The sequence below is a fragment of the Bufo gargarizans genome, chromosome 3 (genome assembly GCF_014858855.1).
Source record: "Bufo gargarizans isolate SCDJY-AF-19 chromosome 3, ASM1485885v1, whole genome shotgun sequence".
Classification (NCBI taxonomy): Eukaryota; Metazoa; Chordata; class Amphibia; order Anura; family Bufonidae; genus Bufo; species Bufo gargarizans.
In genome coordinates this window covers 132,346,647-132,373,519 of record NC_058082.1, presented here as the reverse complement: position 1 = coordinate 132,373,519, position 26,873 = coordinate 132,346,647, and positions in this window count along the sequence as shown.

Below are 26,873 nucleotides of genomic sequence, written 5' to 3'. Positions count from 1 at the left end.
CTGCAGCTGAAACTCCACTATGGCCTGCTGCTGCTCGCACAGTCTGTCCAGCATGTGCAAGGTGGAGTTCCACCTGGTGGGCACGTCGCATATGAGGCGGTGAGCGGGAAGGCCGAAGTTACGCTGTAGCGCAGACAGGCGAGCAGCAGCAGGATGTGAACGCCGGAAGCGCGAACAGACGGCCCGCACTTTATGCAGCAGCTCTGACATGTCGGGGTAGTTGTGAATGAACTTCTGCACCACCAAATTCAGCACATGCGCCAAGCAAGGGATGTGCGTCAAATTGGCTAGTCCCAGAGCTGCAACGAGATTTCGCCCATTATCACACACCACCAGGCCGGGCTTGAGGCTCACCGGCAGCAACCACTCGTCGGTCTGTTGTTCAATACCCCGCCACAACTCCTGTGCGGTGTGGGGCCTGTCCCCCAAACATATGAGTTTCAGAATGGCCTGCTGACGTTTACCCCGGGCTGTGCTGAAGTTGGTGGTGAAGGTGTGTGGCTGACTGGATGAGCAGGTGGAAGAAGAGGAGGAGGAAGTCGAGAAGGAGGAGGTGGCAACAGGAGGCAAAGAATGTTGCCCTGCGATCCTTGGCGGCGGAAGGACGTGCGCCAAACAGCTCTCCGCCTGGGGCCCAGCTGCCACTACATTTACCCAGTGTGCAGTTAGGGAGATATAGCGTCCCTGGCCGTGCTTACTGGTCCACGTATCTGTGGTTAGGTGGACCTTGCCACAGATGGCGTTGCGCAGTGCACACTTGATTTTATCGGATACTTGGTTGTGCAGGGAAGGCACGGCTCTCTTGGAGAAGTAGTGCCGGCTGGGAACAACATACTGTGGGACAGCAAGCGACATGAGCTGTTTGAAGCTGTCTGTGTCCACCAGCCTAAATGACAGCATTTCATAGGCCAGTAGTTTAGAAATGCTGGCATTCAGGGCCAGGGATCGAGGGTGGCTAGGTGGGAATTTACGCTTTCTATCAAATGTTTGTGAGATGGAGAGCTGAACGCTGGCGTGTGACATGGTTGAGACGCTTGGTGACGGAGGTGGTGGTGGTGGTGTTGGTGGTACATCCCCTGTTTGCTGGGCGGCAGGTGCCAACGTTCCTCCAGAGGCGGAGGAAGAGGCCGAGGCGGCAGCAGCAGAAGAGGCCGAGGCGGCAGCAGCAGAAGAGGTAGCAGGGGGAGCCTGAGTGACTTCCTTGGTTTTAAGGTGTTTACTCCACTGCAGTTCATGCTTTGCATGCAGGTGCCTGGTCATGCAGGTTGTGCTCAGGTTCAGAACGTTAATGCCTCGCTTCAGGCTCTGATGGCACAGCGTGCAAACCACTCGGGTCTTGTCATCAGCACATTGTTTGAAGAAGTGCCATGCCAGGGAACTCCTTGAAGCTGCCTTTGGGGTGCTCGGTCCCAGATGGCGGCGGTCAGTAGCAGGCGGAGTCTCTTGGCGGCGGGTGTTCTGCTTTTGCCCACTGCTCCCTCTTTTGCTACGCTGTTGGCTCGGTCTCACCACTGCCTCTTCCTCCGAACTGTGAAAGTCAGTGGCACGACCTTCATTCCATGTGGGGTCTAGGACCTCATCGTCCCCTGCATCGTCTTCCACCCAGTCTTGATCCCTGACCTCCTGTTCAGTCTGCACACTGCAGAAAGACGCAGCAGTTGGCACCTGTGTTTCGTCATCATCAGAGACATGCTGAGGTGGTATTCCCATGTCCTCATCATCAGGAAACATAAGTGGTTGTGCGTCAGTGCATTCTATGTCTTTCACCGCTGGGGAAGGGCTAGGTGGATGCCCTTGGGAAACCCTGCCAGCGGAGTCTTCAAACAGCATAAGAGACTGCTGCATAACTTGAGGCTGAGACAGTTTCCCTGGTATGCATGGGGGTGATGTGACAGACTGATGGGGTTGGTTTTCAGGCGCCATCTGTGCGCTTTCTGCAGAAGACTGGGTGGGAGATAATGTGAACGTGCTGGATCCACTGTCGGCCACCCAATTGACTAATGCCTGTACCTGCTCAGGCCTTACCATCCTTAGAACGGCATTGGGCCCCACCATATATCGCTGTAAATTCTGGCGGCTACTGGGACCTGAGGTAGTTGGTACACTAGGACGTGTGGATGTGGCAGAACGGCCACGTCCTCTCCCAGCACCAGAGGGTCCACTAACACCACCACGACCATGTCCACGTCCGCGTCCCTTACTAGATGTTTTTCTCATTGTTATGGTTCACCACAACAACAAATATATTATTTGGCCCAATGTATTGTATTCAAATTCAGCGGGATATAAATTTGAGGCCTAGTATTTAGGCGCTGGGTGACCGGTATGGATTTAGTGACAGAATTAGACTTGGAAATGCACAGAAGCGTGTGTGTGTGAAGTTATTCTGAATGACCCAATGTGCACCTTGAATATTATATACCCTTTTAGGGATAGATTTCAAATAGCTCTGATATAGCAGAAACCACTAAATTATGAAATTGTTAAATTGGGAATTGTATTTAAACCCAGAACAAAAAATGTGCTTTGACGGACACTAAATAACTTTCCCAGCCACAACAGGACAGTGTTAACGAGAGATTTAGCAGGATATAAATTTGAGGCCTAGTATTTAGGCGCTGGGTGACAGGTATGGGTTTAGTGACAGAATTAGACTTGGAAATACACAGTAGCGGGTGTGTGTGAAGTTATTCTGAATGACCCAATGTGCACCTTGAATATTATATACCCTTTTAGGGATAGATTTCAAATAGCTCTGATATAGCAGAAACCACTAAATTATGAAATTGCTAAATTGGGAATTGTATTTCAACCCAGAACAAAAAATGTGCTTTGACGGACACTAAATAACTTTCCCAGCCACAACAGGACAGCGTTAACGAGAGATTTAGCAGGATATAAATTTGAGGCCTAGTATTTAGGCGCTGGGTGACAGGTATGGGTTTAGTGACAGAATTAGACTTGGAAATACACAGTAGCGGGTGTGTGTGAAGTTATTCTGAATGACCCAATGTGCACCTTGAATATTATATACCCTTTTAGGGATAGATTTCAAATAGCTCTGATATAGCAGAAACCACTAAATTATGAAATTGCTAAATTGGGAATTGTATTTCAACCCAGAACAAAAAATGTGCTTTGACAGACACTAAATAACTTTCCCAGCCACAACAGGACAGCGTTAACGAGAGATTTAGCAGGATATAAATTTGAGGCCTAGTATTTAGGCGCTGGGTGACAGGTATGGGTTTAGTGACAGAATTAGACTTAGAAATACACAGTAGCGGGTGTGTGTGAAGTTATTCTGAATGACCCAATGTGCACCTTGAATATTATATACCCTTTTAGGGATAGATTTCAAATAGCTCTGATATAGCAGAAACCACTAAATTATGAAATTGCTAAATTGGGAATTGTATTTCAACCCAGAACAAAAAATGTGCTTTGACGGACACTAAATAACTTTCCCAGCCACAACAGGACAGCGTTAACGAGAGATTTAGCAGGATATAAATTTGAGGCCTAGTATTTAGGCGCTGGGTGACAGGTATGGGTTTAGTGACAGAATTAGACTTGGAAATACACAGTAGCGGGTGTGTGTGAAGTTATTCTGAATGACCCAATGTGCACCTTGAATATTATATACCCTTTTAGGGATAGATTTCAAATAGCTCTGATATAGCAGGAACCACTAAATTATGAAATTGCTAAATTGGGAATTGTATTTCAACCCAGAACAAAAAATGTGCTTTGACGGACACTAAATAACTTTCCCAGCCACAACAGGACAGCGGTAACGAGAGATTTAGCAGGATATAAATTTGAGGCCTAGTATTTAGGCGCTGGGTGACAGGTATGGGTTTAGTGACAGAATTAGACTTGGAAATACACAGTAGCGGGTGTGTGTGAAGTTATTCTGAATGACCCAATGTGCACCTTGAATATTATATACCCTTTTAGGGATAGATTTCAAATAGCTCTGATATAGCAGGAACCACTAAATTATGAAATTGCTAAATTGGGAATTGTACTTCAACCCAGAACAAAAAATGTGCTTTGACGGACACTAAATAACTTTCCCAGCCACAACAGGACAGCGGTAACGAGAGATTTAGCGGGATATAAATTTGAGGCCTAGTATTTAGGCGCTGGGTGACCGGTATGGATTTAGTGACAGAATTAGACTGGGATATGGCCAAAAAATAACCACACTATTGCTGGTTAAATGCACTTGGTGACGGGCGCAGCTTGCCCCTGATTTAGTATATGGCCAAAAAATGAACAGACTATTGCTGGTTAAATGCACTTGGTGTCACAGCTTGACGCACCACACTACTGAGGGTTAAATGCACTTGGTGACGGGCGCAGCTTGCCGCTGATGTAGTATATGGCCAAAAAATGAACAGACTATTGCTGGTTAAATGCACTTGGTGTGACAGCTTCACCCTGATGTAGGCTTTAGCCAAAAAACAACCACACCATTGAGGGTTAAATGCACTTGGTGACAGGCGCAGCTTGCCCCTGATTTAGTATATGGCCAAAAAAATGAACAGACTATTGCTGGTTAAATGCACTTGGTGTGACAGCTTCACCCTGATGTAGGCTTTAGCCAAAAAACAACCACACCATTGAGGGTTAAATGCACTTGGTCGCAGCTTGGATGCACTTGGTCGCAGCACCGCACAAGACACAAAATGGCCGCCGATCACCCCAGAAAAAAGTGACTGACAAACGGTCTGGGCAGCCTAAAAACAGTGAGTGAGCATTTGAATTTCAGCAGCTCAATGATGCACAGCTGCAGATCGATCGATTAATCAAGTGAAGTCCTTTGGAGGAGTTAATCTGCCTAATCTCGCCCTACTGTCGCATCCGCAACCTCTCCCTACGCTAATCAGAGCAGAGTGACGGGCGGCGCTATGTGACTCCAGCTTAAATAGAGGCTGGGTCACATGGTGCTCTGGCCAATCACAGCCATGCCAATAGTAGGCATGGCTGTGACGGCCTCTTGGGGCAAGTAGTATGACGCTTGTTGATTGGCTGCTTTGCAGCCTTTCAAAAAGCGCCAAGAAAGCGTCACAAAAGCGCCAAGAAAGCGACGAACACCGAACCCGAACCCGGACTTTTACGAAAATGTCCGGGTTCGGGTCCGTGTCACGGACACCCCAAAATTCGGTACGAACCCGAACTATACAGTTCGAGTTCGCTCATCCCTAGTCTGGTCCTTAAGGTGAAAAATGGGAGGGTCCGTAAGGGGCTAAAGGGCCATAAGCCCAAGTTGCAGAAACTGTGTTGCTACAGGACTGTCAGTTTCTATGGGTTAGATGGAGGTGTAGCTGGCCAGCTAAGACTTGTCCTAGTTTGCTAATATAGCTTGTATGTTTATGCAGCTGGACCTGCCAATAACCTTAATACAGTTGCTATGTTATGTGTTAAAGACAAAAGCAGAGTTATTTACTGTGACATCATGTTTTGTATGTCATATTACTGTTATATTTTGTGTTCACAGAAGCATAAAAAGATAATATTCTTTTAAGATTCATTTTAGGGGTGCATATGAGTTTTTGATCGCTTGCTATTACACTTTTTGTGATGTAAGGTGACCAAAAATGGCTTTTTTTACACCATTTTTTTTTTTTACGGTGTTCATCTGAGGGGTTAGGCTATGTGATATTTTTATATAGTAGGTTATTATGGACGTGCCGATACCTAATATGTATAAAAAAACACAATGTTTTAGTCAGAGGCGTACATAGGAATCACTGGGCCCCATAGCAAAAATCTGAATTGGGCCCCTTAACCCCGCCCACTACCCACCATGGCCCCTCCCACTTCCTGACCTTGCTCCTCCCATGCCACACCCCCATTAAATAAATTTATACATGACCTACAGAAACTGTTAGGGGTTTCCTGGGGGTGACCTGTCACATGGGATATCTGCTGCAGCCTGCAGGTCTCCTTATTTGGGGTGCCATGTTAGGCTACTTTCACACTTGCGTTCGGGTCTCCGCTTGTGAGTTCCGTTTGAAGGCTCTCACAAGCGGCACCAAACGGATCCGTCCAGCCCTAATGCATTCTGAGTGGATGCGGATCCGCTCAGAATGCATCAGTATGGCTCCATCTGTCCTCCGCTCCACTCAGCAGGCGGACACCTGAACGCTGCTTGCAGCGCCTGGCCGTGCGGAGGCAAACGGATCCGTCCAGACTTACAATGTAAGTCAATGGGGACGGATCCGTTTGAAGTTGACACAGTATGGCTCAATTTTCAAACGGATCCGTCCCCCATTGACTTTCAATGTAAAGTCAAAACGGATCCGTTTGCACTATCATGAACAAAAAAAAAAAAATTTTTTTTTTTTTTTGTTCATGTTAATGCAAACGGATCCGTTCTGAACGGATCTAAGCGTTTGCATTATAGGTGCGGATCCGTCTGTGCAAACACCAGACGGATCTGCTCTGAACGCAAGTGTGAAAGTAGCCTTAAAGGGAATCTGTCACTAGCAATTTACCCCCAATTTTTTTTTCATGAATCCATGTTTAACAGAGTACCTGTTTTCCATCTGTCTTGTTCTTTTGATTGTGAGTCTTGTCATTTCTTAAAAAAATCGATTCTTATGATATGTGATGACGCTGTAAGGAGCCCAGAGGGGCGTTATTCTTTCTCCACGGTGCCCAGGAACGCCCCTCTGAAGTGCCGTGCCCGCCTAAGTTTGAAAACTAATAACGCCTCCAAGTTCATCAAAATCGCCTCCCAGAGGTGCGGCTAAGTGCTCAACACCCCCCCTCCTCAGTGCCGCACTCTGCGGCAAACACCCCGATCCTCCTCTCGCCGGTATCCCAAATCCCGCGCAGGCGCAGTGCCGTCAGTCATCTTATCACAGCGCAGGCAACCGCCGGCACTGCGCCTGCGCGGGATTTGGGATGCCAGCGGGAGGAGGATCGGATTTGGGAGGCGATTTAGATGAACTTGGAGGCGTTATTAGTTTTCAAATTTAGCCGGGCACGGCACTTCAGAGGGGCGTTCCTGGGCACCGTGGAGAAAGAATAACGCCCCTCTGGGATCCTTACAGCGTCATCACATATCATAAGAATCGATTTTTTGAAGAAATGACAAGACTCACAATCAAAAGAACAAGACAGATGGAAAACAGGTACTCATGGATCCATGTTTAATAAAGTACCTTTTTTCCATCTGTGTTCTTCTTTTCCATGTCAGTCTTGTCCTTTCTTCTAAAAATCGATTCTTAGGATAAGCAAATGACGCTGTAAGGACTGGAGCCCAGAGGGGCGGTTTTCTTTCTCCACGGTGCCCCTCTGAAGTGCCGTGCCCGCCTAAATATGAAAACTACTAACGCCTCCATGTTTAGCTGAATCGCCTCCCAGAGGCGCGGCTAAGTCCTCAACACCCGCCCCCCTCCTCAGCGCCGTGCTCTGCAAACACCCAATCCTCCTCTCGTCGGCGTCCCAAATCCCGCGCAGGCGCAGTGCCGGCGATTGCCTGCGCCTGCGCTCTGATAATACGGCTGAGGGCAACATCTTCAACATCGTCACTGGGCTCGGTGCATGCCCAGTGACGATGTTGAAGCTGTTGCCCTCAGCCGTATTATCAGAGCGCAGGCAATCGCCGGCACTGCGCCTGCGCGGGATTTGGGACGCCGACGAGAGGAGGATCGGGTGTTTGCAGAGCGCGGCGCTGAGGAGGGGGGCGCTGAGGAGGGGGGCGGTGTTGAGGACTTAGCCGCGCCTCTGGGAGGCGATTCAGCTAAACATGGAGGGGGGGGGGGGCGGGGCGGCGATTGCGATGATTGCGATGATGAGTTGATGTTGGGGCTGGGCCCTGGGGAGAAAAGCAGCCGCATAGCCGGCTGCAGGTCATGAGTGGGCGGGGCCTTATCTGCGCTACGGGCCCCCCAGTGCCGCGGGCCCCATAGCAGTGGCGTGGTCTGCCTCTATGGGCGGTACGCCACTGGTTTTAGTGTCTCCATATTCTGAGCCATAGTTTTATATTTTTTGGGTGATTGTCTTAGGTAGGGGCTCATTTATTGTGGGATGAGGTGACGGTTAGATTGGTACTATTTTGGTGGGCATACACCTTTTTGATCGCTTGCTGTTGCACTTTTTGTGATGTAAGATGACCCAAAAATTGTTTATTTAGCAGTTTTTATTTTTTATTTTTTGCGGTGTTCATCTAAAGGGGTTAGGTCATGTGATATGTTTATAGAGCCAGTCGATACTGATGCGGCAATACCTAATATGTAAAAAAAAAAAAAAAAAACTCAATTTTTTTTACCTTTTTTTAACTTTATATGGGGAAATTACGTATTTATTTTTTCCTTTTGCTTGAAACTTAACTTTTTTGGGGGAAACTTGATTTTTTCAACTTTTTTTCACTTTATTTTTTTGTCCAACTTTGGGACTTCAACTTTTGGGGTCTGATCCCCATTTCAATGCATTCCAAAACTTCTGTATTGGAATGCATTGGCTTGTATGAGTAATACAGTGTGTATTACTCATACAGCTTCCTGCTGTGAGATACAGGGGGCTGGATCTCACAGGCTCGTCACCGGAAGGTAGCGCCGATGCCTAAGGAAGGCATTGCGCTGCCTTCCATGCCATCGAGTCCCCCTTACAGCCGCAGGGGGAGACGATGGCACAGCCGACCACCACTGCAACCTCCCGTAAAAGCCACGAACCGCAGGTCTGAATTGACCTGCGGCTTGCGGCGATCGCAGACACAGGGAGGTCATGGGACCCCCCTGCACATTGACCCAAGGTACCTGCTCAATGATTTGAGAAAGCACCTTGTTCCAATCACCACCCGCCAAGCGGTGGTGATAGGAAATACACAGGACATACAGGTGCCTTAAGTACCTTAAGTACCAGGACATCAGAGCGTACCTGTACGCCCGGTGCCCTTAAGAGGTTAATGTGTCCTATAAATTGTACCACTCAATTGAAAAACAAACTGAAATCTTTTAGGTGGAGGGAAGAAAAAAAAATATATATAATAATAATAATAATAATAATAATAATAATGTGGTTGCATACGTGTGCACACCCTCTTATAACTGGGGATGTAGCTGTGTTCATAATTAAGCAAGCCACATTCAAAATCATGTTAAATAGGAGTCAGCATACACCTGCCATCATTTAAAGTGCATCTGATTAACCCCAAATAAAATTCAGCTGTTCTAGTTGGTCTTTCCTGAAATTTTCTTAGTCGCATCCCACAGCAAAAGCCATGGTCCACAGAGAGCTTCCAAAACATCAGAGAGATCTCATTGTTAAAAGGTATCAATTAGGAGAAGGGTACAAAAAAAAAAAATATACCATTGAACACAGTGAAGACAGGGAAAAGATGTTGTGGTCTGACGAAACCAAGGTTGAACTTTTTGGCCATAATTCCAAAAGATATGTTTGGCACAAAAACAACACTGCACATCACCAAAAGAACACCATACCCACAGTAAAGCATGGTGATGGCATCATCATGCTTTGGGGCTTTTTTTCCTCCGCTGGAACTGGGGCCTTAGTTAAGCTAAAGGGAATTATGAACAGTTCCAAATACCAGTCAATATTGGTACAAAACCTTCAGGCTTCTGCTAGAAAGCTGAACATGAAGAGGAACTTCATCTTTCAGCATGACAACCACCCAAAGCATGCATCCAAATCAACAAATGAATGGCTTCACCAGAAGAAGATTAAAGTTTTGGAATGGCCCAGCCAGAGCCTAGACCTGAATCCGATTGAAAATCTGTGGGGTGATCTGAAGAGGGCTGTGCACAGGAGATGCCCTCGCAATCTGACAGATTTGGAGTGTTTTTGCAAAGAAGAGTGGGCAAATCTTGCCAGGTCAAAATGTGCCATGCTGATAAACTCATACCCAAAAAGACTGAGTGCTGTACTAAAATCAAAAGGTGCTTCAACAAATTATTTGTTTAAGGGTGTGCACACTTATGCAACCATATTATTTTATTTTTATATATTTTCTTCCCTCTACCTAAAAGATTTCAGTTTGTTTTTCAATTGAGCTGTACAGTTTATAGGTCACTAACAGAAACTAAACTGACATTTTACATGACACACCTACATCATCATTAGGGTTCATGCACACGACCGTATACATTTTGAGATCCGCAGGGGTGTGTAGACTTTTTATATCCACTGTATATCTCTAATCTATCTCTAAGCTGACCCTTAAGTGCTCAATTGTAATATTTTGTGACTATAGTCTTTCCTAATCACTGTCCCTAGTGCCTGTGACGTCTCTCCCTACACTAAGTTCACTTGAAAATGCCGGAGAATGGGTAGACTGAGCTTTTTATATAGGGCTGTGACATCACAGGGGCTGGCTAGCTGCTGATTGGCTATCTGCATGGCATTATGGGTGATCCCTTGTTCCCGCCGTCTTACTTCCTCTTTCTAACATGTGCAGCAGCCATTTTAGAAAAAATATTATTTGTTACCATGAAGCCCAAGGAAATTTGACTTCTTCATTATTTGTTAGTTTTTACATTTTTATTGACAATCTGTATGTATTTTGTCTTCAGTTTAGGGCATTATCAATATGAAATTATGTAATTATGTGATCTACTCCAAATGTTTCATGCTTCTACATTGTCAGTACTACATGTTAAAATATTGAGTACCTTTTCAAGTCATGTTTTCATGCCTCTTCATTATCCATCCTTCTTGACTACAATATCAAGCCCCTTATCACTTCACTCCTTCTTCATCCTTTTATTTAACACTGCAATATTTGGCTATTCATTGCACTGCCCATCTTCCTTAACCTATCATTTCTGCTTCATCCTCATCTGCTTCATTTCCCTGCCCACCAATTTATGATATTCCTATTTCCTTTGAACTTATTTGCCCTTTCCCCTCCTCTCATCAATCAGAATATCTTGACATGGCGTCCCTTACATTTAGGGTAGGTTCCTCAATCCCTAGTCCAGATGAGCTACTAGGACCTGGCTACTGATTAACCATTGCATACAAATATGAATTCGCAGTGTTTTCTGTGTGCCTGAGGCAGATCTCTGCTGCAGGTTTTACCAGGAGCCAGGAAATAATTTACTGAGTTTAGAGCTGTACAGTAGATAGGCATTTTTGTTCCCTTGGAGAAAAACTTAACGTGATGCCACTTCCCCACATAACACTCAAACACCTAGAATAAGTTTGGAGTATGATCTGGAATCTAATTTTAATCTGGAGTATGTTTTATTCAGGGGTCTGGTCTGAGGTATGTTTGGTATTTATTCTGAGATCTGTATTTATGCTTGGACTTGTATTTATATACAGGGTAGGATCTGGGGTCCACTTTTATTTAAGGGTCTGTATTTATTCCAGGGCGTACATTGAGTTCTGTATTTATTCTGGGTTTCATATTCAGAAGTCTGTATTATGTGGTCTAGCCTGAGGTATGTGCTTATTCTGAGACCTGTATTTATTTGAGGGATCTGGTTTGGGGGTCTGCAGTTATTTTGGAGGGTTGTATTTATTGTAGGATCAGAATTTATTCTGGGATCTGTTTTAATTCTGTGGTTTCTATTTAGTCTACTGGATCAGCAATCTGTTAGTGGGCTTTCTACTCCATTGCATTTGTATATAATGCTCTTGCCGACACCACACATTCAGCGTCTCATTGCTTTACCCATGTTTGTGTCATAAGTACCTATATGCAAAAATTCCAGTTCTTCCTTTTTGTTTTGTTACTTTTTAGGCAGGTTTTAAAGCTATTTTATTATACTGCACTGTCTAGAAGATGCTATTTTTTGTTTTATTATTCCCATAACAGTTTTACATTCTTATACAACTAGTCTATCACCAGCCATAAGCTGAGCTTTTGTGTATTATGCCTCATTCACAAGTCAGTGTTTCGGTCAGTGATTTCCATCAGTAATTATGAGTCAAAACCAGGTGCGGCTCTAAACACAGAACAGGTGCAGATCTTTCCCCCTTATACCTTATCTTAGTGTAGCCTCCACTCCTGGTTCTGGCTCACATATCACAATTACTGCTGGAAATCACTGTCCAAAACACTGACGTGTGAATGAGGCTTTAGAGTCAAGATTTCAAAGTGCAGATAGAGTGCCTCTAAGTAAGGCCTCTTTCACACTACAGTATTTTGCGTTCCGTATACGGTCCATTTTTTGCGTTCCGTATACGGTCCGTATACGGAACCATTCATTTCAATGGTTCCGCAAAAAAACGGAATGTGTTCCGTATGCATTCCGTTTCCGTATTTCCGTTTTTCCGTTCCGTTGAAAAGATAGAACATGTCCTATATTTGGCCGCAAATCACAGTCCGTGGCTCCATTCAAGTCAATGGGTCCGCAAAAAAAACGGAACACATACGGAAATGCATCCGTATGTCTTCCGTATCCGTTCCGTTTTTTGCGGAACCATCTATTGAAAATGTTATGCCCCGCCCAATTTTTAATATGAAATTACTGTATACTGTATTTGCCATACGGAAAAACGGAACGGAACAACGGAACGGAAACGGAACCACAACGGAAGCAAAAAACGGAACAACGGATCCGTGAAAAACGGAACGCAAAACACTGAATTCAACATACTGTAGTGTGAAAGAGGCCTAACTAGAATGCTTGTTACATTGCTAATGTGCTGTCAAAACACCCATTTGTGCTTGTAATGCATATTTCCTTGCAATGATAAAAGTGTTTGTAGAGAACGTAAATCATGCTTTTTCCAATATTTAATGTATTTTGCTTTTGTGTGTGCCTTCTGTGGCTTGTAAAAATCAGACAGTGTTATTTTAAAACCAGCCACACAAATTCTCCTTTCTACCGGGCTGTGAATGTTTAACTAAATGAGATATTTAGCGAAGTGTTGAAGCCTCACATCCAGTGCAAATATTCCTACCTCAGGCATCATTAATAATAATCCCATTGAAAGCAATTTATTTTTATTTCTTTGGATTCTTGTGCACCTTTATGCTTGCTTGTAGTCCCAGTTTTGCAGCAATTAGACTTTGATGGATAATTGATTGCATGTTTTATCTAATATTAGCCATAACATTTTTGCATGTGTGTGAGTGGTACTTTTAAATATTAGCACAGCTTAGTCTTTGATTAAGAAACCCAACATGAGCCAAGTTTTTTGTTTGAAGTGTGCAGTTATCTATGGATGGCACAAGCTGTTGATACTGTTAGCACTCCAGATGCATCGCCAGTAGGATTTATGTTGTTGTGTGATACTGTGTATGTAAACATATCTTCTTCTGGAAGTGTGGAAGTAAATAAAACAAAAAAAAAAATGATTAGAAATTCTTGATGCTATTTATTATTAATTAATGTACTGTAAGACATTTTTTTTCTGATGCTAATTGTGATCAACTGTGTATTGCAATATATTTTCATGGGCATGTTCAATTAAGTTGCAATTCTTACTTCTTAATGCACCACTGAACTATTTTTCAAAACATTTTATGCAAAGAGTTATCTCTAGAGTTGAGTGGGCAATTGGATGTTCGGGTTCGGCAGAACTTCAGAAAAAAGATTGAGTTCGGGACCCGAACTTGACCCCGAACCCGAGCCCCATTGAAGTCAATGAGGAACCAAACTTTTGAGCACTAAAATGGCTGTAAAAATGTAATGGAAAGGGCTAGAGGGCTGCAAATTGCATCAAAATTTGGTTAAGAGCATGACAAGTGCTCTGCAAACAAATGTGGATAGGGGAATTACTTTAAATAACATAAAATACGCAAACATAAAAACATAATAATCTTGATCTAGGAGGACGAGGTCCATATGGAGTAGGAGGTTGAGGAGGTGGTGGATGTGGCGGTGTAGGTGGAAGTGGTGGTGGAGGAGGAGGAGATAGCCTACACTGCTTTTTGGGTTTACATTTTTTTTATTTTTTATTAGGGTACACCCCAAAACATTGGGAAATATAGCCTGTGATAACCCCCTTCAGTCATGCTAAACACACGTTCAGGCAGGGCAGGCCAGCACCCTTCAAGGGGTAAAGGGCAAGCTCAGGCCATGTGCCCAATTTGGAGACCCAGAAGTTGCAGGGGCTGACCCCTGTCAGTCAGTTCGTGTAGGCGTGTGCACACTTACTGCCCCACAATGTTGCACGTCCCCGTGATGTTCACGATCCAATTTGATATCTGCTCTATCAACTTTTGATGTTCTTTTCTGCGCCTACCATGGTGATCACGGTTGGCGGGGAATCAGAGTTCCACGCCGGAGAGGGAGCTTGAGAATGAGAGACCACATCCAAGGGAGGATTATTTTTTCAAATTTAAAATTATAGAGTGGAATCATGGGACAAATTATAAAAGCTTAAAAGTGGGACAACTTTTTAAAGTTTAAGCATTGAATGAAAGCATGTGCCGCGCATTAATTAATGAAGAATTTATAAAATGTTATTCTTGTCAATTATGCAGAGCAGGGGTTTCTATCCAGCAAAATTTGAAAAAGGTCACCTGCCAAGGTAATTGACGATTTTTTTAAATGTATTTATGTTCCTGTCACCTATGTAGAGGTGCCCCAGTGACATCCAGCATCACCTTTCGATGTTCTTTTCTGAGCTACCATGTTGATCACGATTATCGGCAATTCAGGGTTCCACGCCGGAGAGGAAGCGTGAGAAAAAGAGACCAAATTTAAGGGAGATATAGTTATTTAAAAAAATTGGGAACGAGCGGAAATGTGGGAAAAGCTGTTAAATCGCAAATGTGAGACAAATTACAGAAGCCCAAATGTGGGCCAAAAGAGTAAAGCGGAATTATGGGAAAAGTTATGGAGGCAAAAATTTGGGACAAATTATAGAAGCCCAAATGTGGGCCAAAAGAGTAAAGCGGAAATGTGGGAAAAGCTGTTAAAGGGAGAATGTGGTACAAATTAAAGAAGCCCAAATGCAGGCCAAAAGAGTTAAAGGGCTTCTGTCACCCCACTAAAGTCATTATTTTTTTTTGGGGCTAGTTACTTTCCTTATAGTGCGATATATGAAAATATAATGGTGTTACTTACTTTCATTCAGCCGTTTCTTATAAAAACAAAGTTTTATAATATGTAAATCAGGTTTCTACCAGCAAGTAGGGCGTCTACTTGCTGGTAGCCGCCGCTAAAAAAAACGCCCCCTCGTCGTGTTGATTGACAGGGCCAGCCGTGATCTCCTCCTCCGGCCGGCCCTGTCAGCATTTAAAAAATCGCGCGCCTCTGTTCATTCGGCGCAGGCGCTCTGAGATGAGGAGGCTCGTCTCCTCAGAACTCCCTCAGTGCGCCTGCGCCGATGACATCACCGAAAGAGAAGACGTCATCGGCGCAGGCGCACTGAGGGAGTTCTGAGGAGACGAGCCTCCTCATGTCAGAGCGCCTGCGCCGAATGAACAGAGGCGCGCAATTTTTTAAATGCTGACAGGGCCGGCCGGAGGAGGAGATTGCGGCTGGCCCTGTCAATCAACACGACGAGGGGGCGTTTTTTTTGCGGCGGCTACCAGCAAGTAGACGCCCTACTTGCTGCTAGAGACCTGATTTACATATTATAAAACTTTATTTTTATAAGAAACGGCTGAATGAAAGTAAGTAACACCATTATATTTTCATATATCGCACTATAAGGAATGTAACTAGCCCAAAAAAAATTACTTTAGTGGGGTGAAAGAAGCCCTTTAAGCGGAAATGTGGGACAAAGTATTGAAGCGCAAATGTGGTACAACTTGTTAAAGTTTAAGCATTGAATCAAAGGAGGTGGCGCGCATCAATTAAAGAAGAATTTCAGAAATTTTATTCCCTGTCACTAGGGATGAGCGAACTCGTAATATATAGTTCGGGTTCGTACCGAATTTTGGGGTGTCCGTGACACGGACCCGAACCCGGACATTTTCGTAAAAGTCCGGGTTCGGGTTCGGTGTTCGTCACTTTCTTGGCGCTTTTGTGACGCTTTCTTGGCGCTTTTTGAAAGGCTGCAAAGCAGCCAATCAACAAGCGTCATACTACTTGCCCCAAGAGGCCGTCACAGCCATGCCTACTATTGGCATGGCTGTGATTGGCCAGAGCACCATGTGACCCAGCCTCTATTTAAGCTGGAGTCACATAGCGCCGCCCGTCACTCTGCTCTGATTAGCGTAGGGAGAGGTTGCGGCTGCGACAGTAGGGCGAGATTAGGCAGATTAACTCCTCCAAAGGACATGATTAATCGATCGATCTGCAGCTGTGCATCATTGAGCTGCTGAAATTCAATTGCTCACTGTTTTTAGGCTGCCCAGACCGTTTGTCAGTCACTTTTTTCTGGGGTGATCGGCGGCCATTTTGTGTCTTGTGGTGCGCCAGCACAAGCTGCGACCAAGTGCATTTAACCCTCAATGGTGTGGTTGTTTTTTGGCTAAAGCCTACATCAGGGTGAAGCTGTCACACCAAGTGCATTTAACCAGCAATAGTCTGCTTATTTTTTGGCCATATACTACATCAGGGGCAAGCTGCGCCCGTCACCAAGTGCATTTAACCCTCAATGGTGTGGTTGTTTTTTGGCTAAAGCCTACATCAGGGTGAAGCTGTCACACCAAGTGCATTTAACCAGCAATAGTCTGTTTATTTTTTGGCCATATACTACATCAGGGGCAAGCTGCGCCCGTCACCAAGTGCATTTAACCCTCAGTAGTGTGGTTGGTCAAGCTATCACACCAAGTGCATTTAACCAGCAATAGTCTGTTCATTTTTTGGCCATATACTAAATCAGGGGCAAGCTGCGCCCGTCACCAAGTGCATTTAACCAGCAATAGTCTGTTCATTTTTTGGCCATATACTACATCAGGGGCAAGCTGTGCCCGTCACCAAGTGCATTTAACCCTCAGTAGTGTGGTTGGTCAAGCTGTGACACCAAGTGCATTTAACCAGCAATAGTCTGTTCATTTTTTGTCCATATACTACATCAGGGGCAAGCTGCGCCCGTCACCAAGTGCATTTAACCCTCAGTAGTGTGGTTGGTCAAGCTGTCACACCAAGTGCATTTAACCAGCAATAGTCTGTTCATTTTTTGGCCATATACAACATCAGGGGCAAGCTGCGCCTGTCACCAAGTGCATTTAACCCTCAATGGAGTGGTTGTTTTTTGGCTAAAGCCTACATCAGGGTGAAGCTGTCACACCAAGTGCATTAAACCAGCAATAGTCTGTTCATTTTTTGGCCATATACTAAATCAGGGGCAAGCTGCGCCCGTCACCAAGTGCATTTAACCAGCAATAGTCTGCTCATTTTTTGGCCATATACTACATCAGGGGCAAGCTGCGCCCGTCACCAAGTGCATTTAACCCTCAGTAGTGTGGTTGGTCAAGCTGTCACACCAAGTGCATTTAACCAGCAATAGTGTGGTTATTTTTTGGCCATATCCCAGTCTAATTCTGTCACTAAATCCATACCGGTCACCCAGCGCCTAAATATTAGGCCTCAAATTTATATCCCGCTAAATCTGTCGTTACCGCTGTACTGTTGTGGCTGGGAAAGTTATTTAGTGTCCGTCAAAGCAAATTTTTTGTTCTGGGTTGAAATACAATTCCCAATTTAGCAATTTCATAATTTAGTGGTTTCTGCTATATCAGAGCTATTTGAAATCTATCCCTAAAAGGGTATATAATATTCAAGGTGCACATAGGGTCATTCAGAATAACTTCACACACACGCTACTGTGCATTTCCAAGTCTAATTCTGTGAGTAAATCCATACCGGTCACCCAGCGCCTAAATACTAGGCCTCAAATTTATATCCCGCTGAATTTGAATACAATACATTGGGCCAAATAATATTTTTGTTGTTGTGGTGAACCATAACAATGAGGAAAACATCTAGTAAGGGACGTGGACGTGGACATGGTCGTGGTGGTGTTAGTGGACCCTCTGGTGCTGGGAGAGGACGTGGCCGTTCTGCCACATCCACACGTCCTAGTGTACCAACTACCTCAGGTCCCAGTAGCCGCCAGAATTCACAGCGATATATGGTGGGGCCCAATGCCGTTCTAAGGATGGTAAGGCCTGAGCAGGTACCGCCAAGAGACTCCGCCTGCTACTGACCGCCGCCATCTGGGACCGAGCACCCCAAAGGCAGCTTCAAGGAGTTCCCTGGCATGGCACTTCTTCAAACAATGTGCTGATGACAAGACCCGAGTGGTTTGCACGCTGTGCCATCAGAACCTGAAGCGAGGCATTAACGTTCTGAACCTGAGCACAACCTGCATGACCAGGCACCTGCATGCAAAGCATGAACTGCAGTGGAGTAAACACCTTAAAACCAAGGAAGTCACTCAGGCTCCCCCTGCTACCTCTTCTGCTGCTGCCGCCTCGGCCTCTTCTGCTGCTGCCGCCTCGGCCTCTTCCTCCGCCTCTGGAGGAACGTTGGCACCTGCCGCCCAGCAAACAGGGGATGTACCATCAACACCACCACCTCCGTCACCAAGCGTCTCAACCATGTCACACGCCAGCGTTCAGCTCTCCATCTCACAAACATTTGAGAGAAAGCGTAAATTCCCACCTAGCCACCCTCGATCCCTGGCCCTGAATGCCAGCATTTCTAAACTACTTGCCTATGAAATGCTGTCATTTAGGCTGGTGGACACAGACAGCTTCAAACAGCTCATGTCGCTTACTGTCCCACAGTATGTTGTTCCCAGCCGCCACTTCTTCTCCAAGAGAGCCGTGCCTTCCCTGCACAACCAAGTATCCGATAAAATCAAGTGTGCACTGCGCAACGCCATCTGTAGCAAGGTCCACCTAACCACAGATACGTGGACCAGTAAGCACGGCCAGGGACGCTATATCTCCCTAACTGCACACTGGGTAAATGTAGTGGCAGCTGGGCCCCAGGCAGAGAGCTGTTTGGCGCACGTCCTTCCGCCGCCAAGGATCGCAGGGCAACATTCTTTGCCTCCTGTTGCCACCTCCTCCTTCTCGGCTTCCTCCTCCTCTTCTTCCACCTGCTCATCCAGTCAGCCACACACCTTCACCACCAACTTCAGCACAGCCCGGGGTAAACGTCAGCAGGCCATTCTGAAACTCATATGTTTGGGGGACAGGCCCCACACCGCACAGGAGTTGTGGCGGGGTATAGAACAACAGACCGACGAGTGGTTGCTGCCGGTGAGCCTCAAGCCCGGCCTGGTGGTGTGTGATAATGGGCGAAATCTCGTTGCAGCTCTGGGACTAGCCAATTTGACGCACATCCCTTGCTTGGCGCATGTGCTGAATTTGGTGGTGCAGAAGTTCATTCACAACTACCCCGACATGTCAGAGCTGCTGCATAAAGTGCGGGCCGTCTGTTCGCGCTTCCGGCGTTCACATCCTGCTGCTGCTCGCCTGTCTGCGCTACAGCGTAACTTCGGCCTTCCCGCTCACCGCCTCATATGCGACGTGCCCACCAGGTGGAACTCCACCTTGCACATGCTGGACAGACTGTGCGAGCAGCAGCAGGCCATAGTGGAGTTTCAGCTGCAGCACGCACGGGTCAGTCGCACTACAGAACAGCACCACTTCACCACCAATGACTGGGCCTCCATGCGAGACCTGTGTGCCCTGTTGCGCTGTTTTGAGTACTCCACCAACATGGCCAGTGGCGATGACGCCGTTATCAGCGTTACAATACCACTTCTATGTCTCCTTGAGAAAACACTTAGGGCGATGATGGAAGAGGAGGTGGCCCAGGAGGAGGAGGAGGAGGAGGAAGAGGGGTCATTTTTAGCACTTTCAGGCCAGTCTCTTCGAAGTGACTCAGAGGGAGGTTTTTGGCAACAGCAGAGGCCAGGTACAAATGTGGCCAGCCAGGGCCCACTACTGGAGGACGAGGAGGACGAGGATGAGGAGGAGGTGGAGGAGGATGAGGATGAAGCATGGTCACAGCGGGGTGGCACCCAACGCAGCTCGGGTCCATCACTGGTGCGTGGCTGGGGGGAAAGGCAGGACGATGACGATACGCCTCCCACAGAGGACAGCTTGTCCTTACCCCTGGGCAGCCTGGCACACATGAGCGACTACATGCTGCAGTGCCTGCGCAACGACAGCAGAGTTGCCCACATTTTAACCTGTGCGGACTACTGGGTTGCCACCCTGCTGGATCCACGCTACAAAGACAATGTGCCCACCTTACTTCCTGCACTGGAGCGTGATAGGAAGATGCGCGAGTACAAGCGCACGTTGGTAGACGCGCTACTGAGAGCATTCCCAAATGTCACAGGGGAACAAGTGGAAGCCCAAGGCCAAGGCAGAGGAGGAGCAAGAGGTCGCCAAGGCAGCTGTGTCACGGCCAGCTCCTCTGAGGGCAGGGTTAGCATGGCAGAGATGTGGAAAACTTTTGTCAACACGCCACAGCTAACTGCACCACCACCTGATACGCAACGTGTTAGCAGGAGGCAACATTTCACTAACATGGTGGAACAGTACGTGTGCACACCCCTCCACGTACTGACTGATGGTTCGGCCCCATTCAACTTCTGGGTCTCTAAATTGTCCACGTGGCCAGAGCTAGCCTTTTATGCCTTGGAGGTGCTGGCCTGCCCGGCAGCCAGCGTTTTGTCTGAACGTGTATTCAGCACGGCAGGGGGCGTCATTACAGACAAACGCAGCCGCCTGTCTACAGCCAATGTGGTCAAGCTGACGTTCATAAAAATGAACCAGGCATGGATCCCACAGGACCTGTCCGTCCCTTGTCCAGATTAGACATTAACTACCTCCCCTTAACCATATATTATTGGACTCCAGGGCACTTCCTCATTCAATCCTACTTTTATTTTCATTTTACCATTATATTGCGAGTAGGGATGAGCGAACTCGAACTGTATAGTTCGGGTTCGTACCGAATTTTGGGGTGTCCGTGACACGGACCCGAACCCGGACATTTTCGTAAAAGTCTGGGTTCGGGTTCGGTGTTCGTCGCTTTCTTCGCGCTTTTGTGACGCTTTCTTGGCGCTTTTTGAAAGGCTGCAAAGCAGCCAATCAACAAGCGTCATACTACTTGCCCCAAGAGGCCATCACAGCCATGCCTACTATTGGCATGGCTGTGATTGGCCAGAGCACCATGTGACCCAGCCTCTATTTAAGCTGGAGTCACATAGCGCCGCCCGTCACTCTGCTCTGATTAGCGTAGGGAGAGGTTGCGGCTGCGACAGTAGGGCGAGATTAGGCAGATTAACTCCTCCAAAGGACTTGATTAACTGATCGATCTGCAGCTGTGGATCATTGAGCTGCTGATCCTCAATTGCTCACTGTTTTTAGGCTGCACAGACCGTTTGTCAGTCACATTTTTCTGGGGTGATCGGCGGCCATTTTGTGTCTTGTGGTGCGCCAGCACAAGCTGCGACCAAGTGCATTTAACCCTCAATGGTGTGGTTGTTTTTTGGCTAAAGCCTACATCAGGGTGAAGCTGTCACACCAAGTGCATTTAACCAGCAATAGTCTGTTCATTTTTTGGCCATATACAAAATCAGGGGCAAGCTGCGCCTGTCACCAAGTGCATTTAACCCTCAATGGTGTGGTTGTTTTTTGGCTAAAGCCTACATCAGGGTGAAGCTGTCACACCAAGTGCATTTAACCAGCAATAGTCTGTTCATTTTTTGGCCATATACTAAATCAGGGGCAAGCTGCGCCTGTCACCAAGTGCATTTAACCCTCAATGGTGTGGTTGTTTTTTGGCTAAAGCCTACATCAGGGTGAAGCTGTCACACCAAGTGCATTTAACCAGCAATAGTCTGTTTATTTTTTGGCCATATCCCAGTCTAATTCTGTCACTAAATCCATACCGGTCACCCAGCGCCTAAATACTAGGCCTCAAATTTATATCCAGCTAAATCTGTCCCTAGTGCTGTAGCTGGGCGAGTTATTTAGTGTCCGTTCAAGCACATTTCTTGTTCTGGGTTGAAATACAATTCCCAATTTAGCAATTTCATAATTTAGTGGTTTCTGCTATATCAGAGCTATTTGAAATCTATCCCTAAAAGGGTATATAATATTCAAGGTGCACATTGGGTCATTCAGAATAACTTCACACACACCCGCTACTGTGTATTTCCAAGTCTAATTCTGTCACTAAACCCATACCTGTCACGCAGCGCCTAAATACTAGGCCTCAAATTTATATCCAGCTAAATCTGTCCCTAGTGCTGTAGCTGGGCGAGTTATTTAGTGTCCGTTCAAGCACATTTCTTGTTCTGGGTTGAAATACAATTCCCAATTTAGCAATTTCATAATTTAGTGGTTTCTGCTATATCAGAGCTATTTGAAATCTATCCCTAAAAGGGTATATAATATTCAAGGTGCACATTGGGTCATTCAGAATAACTTCACACACACCCGCTACTGTGTATTTCCAAGTCTAATTCTGGCACTAAACCCATACCTGTCACCCAGCGCCTAAATACTAGGCCTCAAATTTATATCCCGCTAAATCTGTCCTTAGTGCTGTAGCTGGGCGAGTTATTTAGTGTCCGTTCAAGCACATTTCTTGTTCTGGGTTGAAATACAATTCCCAATTTAGCAATTTCATAATTTAGTGGTTTCTGCTATATCAGAGCTATTTGAAATCTATCCCTAAAAGGGTATATAATATTCAAGGTGCACATTGGGTCATTCAGAATAACTTCACACACACCCGCTACTGTGTATTTCCAAGTCTAATTCTGGCACTAAACCCATACCTGTCACCCAGCGCCTAAATACTAGGCCTCAAATTTATATCCCGCTAAATCTGTCCTTAGTGCTGTAGCTGGGCGAGTTATTTAGTGTCCGTTCAAGCACATTTCTTGTTCTGGGTTGAAATACAATTCCCAATTTAGCAATTTCATAATTTAGTGGTTTCTGCTATATCAGAGCTATTTGAAATCTATCCCTAAAAGGGTATATAATATTCAAGGTGCACATTGGGTCATTCAGAATAACTTCACACACACCCGCTACTGTGTATTTCCAAGTCTAATTCTGGCACTAAACCCATACCTGTCACCCAGCGCCTAAATACTAGGCCTCAAATTTATATCCCGCTAAATCTGTCCTTAGTGCTGTAGCTGGGCGAGTTATTTAGTGTCCGTTCAAGCACATTTCTTGTTCTGGGTTGAAATACAATTCCCAATTTAGCAATTTCATAATTTAGTGGTTTCTGCTATATCAGAGCTATTTGAAATCTATCCCTAAAAGGGTATATAATATTCAAGGTGCACATTGGGTCATTCAGAATAACTTCACACACACCCGCTACTGTGTATTTCCAAGTCTAATTCTGGCACTAAACCCATACCTGTCACCCAGCGCCTAAATACTAGGCCTCAAATTTATATCCCGCTAAATCTGTCCTTAGTGCTGTAGCTGGGCGAGTTATTTAGTGTCCGTTCAAGCACATTTCTTGTTCTGGGTTGAAATACAATTCCCAATTTAGCAATTTCATAATTTAGTGGTTTCTGCTATATCAGAGCTATTTGAAATCTATCCCTAAAAGGGTATATAATATTCAAGGTGCACATTGGGTCATTCAGAATAACTTCACACACACCCGCTACTGTGTATTTCCAAGTCTAATTCTGGCACTAAACCCATACCTGTCACCCAGCGCCTAAATACTAGGCCTCAAATTTATATCCCGCTAAATCTGTCCTTAGTGCTGTAGCTGGGCGAGTTATTTAGTGTCCGTTCAAGCACATTTCTTGTTCTGGGTTGAAATACAATTCCCAATTTAGCAATTTCATAATTTAGTGGTTTCTGCTATATCAGAGCTATTTGAAATCTATCCCTAAAAGGGTATATAATATTCAAGGTGCACATTGGGTCATTCAGAATAACTTCACACACACCCGCTACTGTGTATTTCCAAGTCTAATTCTGGCACTAAACCCATACCTGTCACCCAGCGCCTAAATACTAGGCCTCAAATTTATATCCCGCTAAATCTGTCCTTAGTGCTGTAGCTGGGCGAGTTATTTAGTGTCCGTTCAAGCACATTTCTTGTTCTGGGTTGAAATACAATTCCCAATTTAGCAATTTCATAATTTAGTGGTTTCTGCTATATCAGAGCTATTTGAAATCTATCCCTAAAAGGGTATATAATATTCAAGGTGCACATTGGGTCATTCAGAATAACTTCACACACACCCGCTACTGTGTATTTCCAAGTCTAATTCTGGCACTAAACCCATACCTGTCACCCAGCGCCTAAATACTAGGCCTCAAATTTATATCCCGCTAAATCTGTCCTTAGTGCTGTAGCTGGGCGAGTTATTTAGTGTCCGTTCAAGCACATTTCTTGTTCTGGGTTGAAATACAATTCCCAATTTAGCAATTTCATAATTTAGTGGTTTCTGCTATATCAGAGCTATTTGAAATCTATCCCTAAAAGGGTATATAATATTCAAGGTGCACATTGGGTCATTCAGAATAACTTCACACACACCCGCTACTGTGTATTTCCAAGTCTAATTCTGGCACTAAACCCATACCTGTCACCCAGCGCCTAAATACTAGGCCTCAAATTTATATCCCGCTAAATCTGTCCTTAGTGCTGTAGCTGGGCGAGTTATTTAGTGTCCGTTCAAGCACATTTCTTGTTCTGGGTTGAAATACAATTCCCAATTTAGCAATTTCATAATTTAGTGGTTTCTGCTATATCAGAGCTATTTGAAATCTATCCCTAAAAGGGTATATAATATTCAAGGTGCACATTGGGTCATTCAGAATAACTTCACACACACCCGCTACTGTGTATTTCCAAGTCTAATTCTGGCACTAAACCCATACCTGTCACCCAGCGCCTAAATACTAGGCCTCAAATTTATATCCCGCTAAATCTGTCCTTAGTGCTGTAGCTGGGCGAGTTATTTAGTGTCCGTTCAAGCACATTTCTTGTTCTGGGTTGAAATACAATTCCCAATTTAGCAATTTCATAATTTAGTGGTTTCTGCTATATCAGAGCTATTTGAAATCTATCCCTAAAAGGGTATATAATATTCAAGGTGCACATTGGGTCATTCAGAATAACTTCACACACACCCGCTACTGTGTATTTCCAAGTCTAATTCTGGCACTAAACCCATACCTGTCACCCAGCGCCTAAATACTAGGCCTCAAATTTATATCCCGCTAAATCTGTCCTTAGTGCTGTAGCTGGGCGAGTTATTTAGTGTCCGTTCAAGCACATTTCTTGTTCTGGGTTGAAATACAATTCCCAATTTAGCAATTTCATAATTTAGTGGTTTCTGCTATATCAGAGCTATTTGAAATCTATCCCTAAAAGGGTATATAATATTCAAGGTGCACATTGGGTCATTCAGAATAACTTCACACACACCCGCTACTGTGTATTTCCAAGTCTAATTCTGGCACTAAACCCATACCTGTCACCCAGCGCCTAAATACTAGGCCTCAAATTTATATCCCGCTAAATCTGTCCTTAGTGCTGTAGCTGGGCGAGTTATTTAGTGTCCGTTCAAGCACATTTCTTGTTCTGGGTTGAAATACAATTCCCAATTTAGCAATTTCATAATTTAGTGGTTTCTGCTATATCAGAGCTATTTGAAATCTATCCCTAAAAGGGTATATAATATTCAAGGTGCACATTGGGTCATTCAGAATAACTTCACACACACCCGCTACTGTGTATTTCCAAGTCTAATTCTGTCACTAAACCCATACCTGTCACCCAGCGCCTAAATACTAGGCCTCAAATTTATATCCCGCTAAATCTGTCCCTAGTGCTGTAGCTGGGCGAGTTATTTAGTGTCCGTTCAAGCACATTTCTTGTTCTGGGTTGAAATACAATTCCCAATTTAGCAATTTCATAATTTAGTGGTTTCTGCTATATCAGAGCTATTTGAAATCTATCCCTAAAAGGGTATATAATATTCAAGGTGCACATAGGGTCATTCAGAATAACTTCACACACACCCGCTACTGTGCATTTCCAAGTCTAATTCTGTCACTAAACCCATACCTGTCACCCAGCGCCTAAATACTAGGCCTCAAATTTATATCCCGCTAAATCTCGTCCCTAGTGCTGTAGCTGGGCGAAGTTATTTAGTGTCCGTTCAAGCACATTTCTTGTTCTGGGTTGAAATACAATTCCCAATTTAGCAATTTCATAATTTAGTGGTTTCTGCTATATCAGAGCTATTTGAAATCTATCCCTAAAAGGGTATATAATATTCAAGGTGCACATAGGGTCATTCAGAATAACTTCACACACACCCGCTACTGTGCATTTCCAAGTCTAATTCTGTCACTAAACCCATACCTGTCACCCAGCGCCTAAATACTAGGCCTCAAATTTATATCCCGCTAAATCTCTCGTTACCGCTGTCCTGTTGTGGCTGGGAAGTTATTTAGTGTCCGTCAAAGCACATTTTTTGTTCTGGGTTGAAATACAATTCCCAATTTAGCAATTTCATAATTTAGTCGTTTCTGCTATATCAGAGCTATTTGAAATCTATCCCTAAAAGGGTAGATCATATTGAAGGTGCACATAGGGTCATTCAGAATAACTTCACACACACGCTTCTGTGCATTTCCAAGTCTAATTCTGTCACTAAATCCATACCGGTCACCCAGCGCCTAAATACTAGGCCTCAAATTTATATCCCGCTGAATTTGAATACAATACATTGGGCCAAATAATATATTTGTTGTTGTGGTGAACCATAACAATGAGAAAAACATCTAGTAAGGGACGCGGACGTGGACATGGTCGTGGTGGTGTTAGTGGACCCTCTGGTGCTGGGAGAGGACGTGGCCGTTCTGCCACATCCACACGTCCTAGTGTACCAACTACCTCAGGTCCCAGTAGCCGCCAGAATTTACAGCGATATATGGTGGGGCCCAATGCCGTTCTAAGGATGGTAAGGCCTGAGCAGGTACAGGCATTAGTCAATTGGGTGGCCGACAGTGG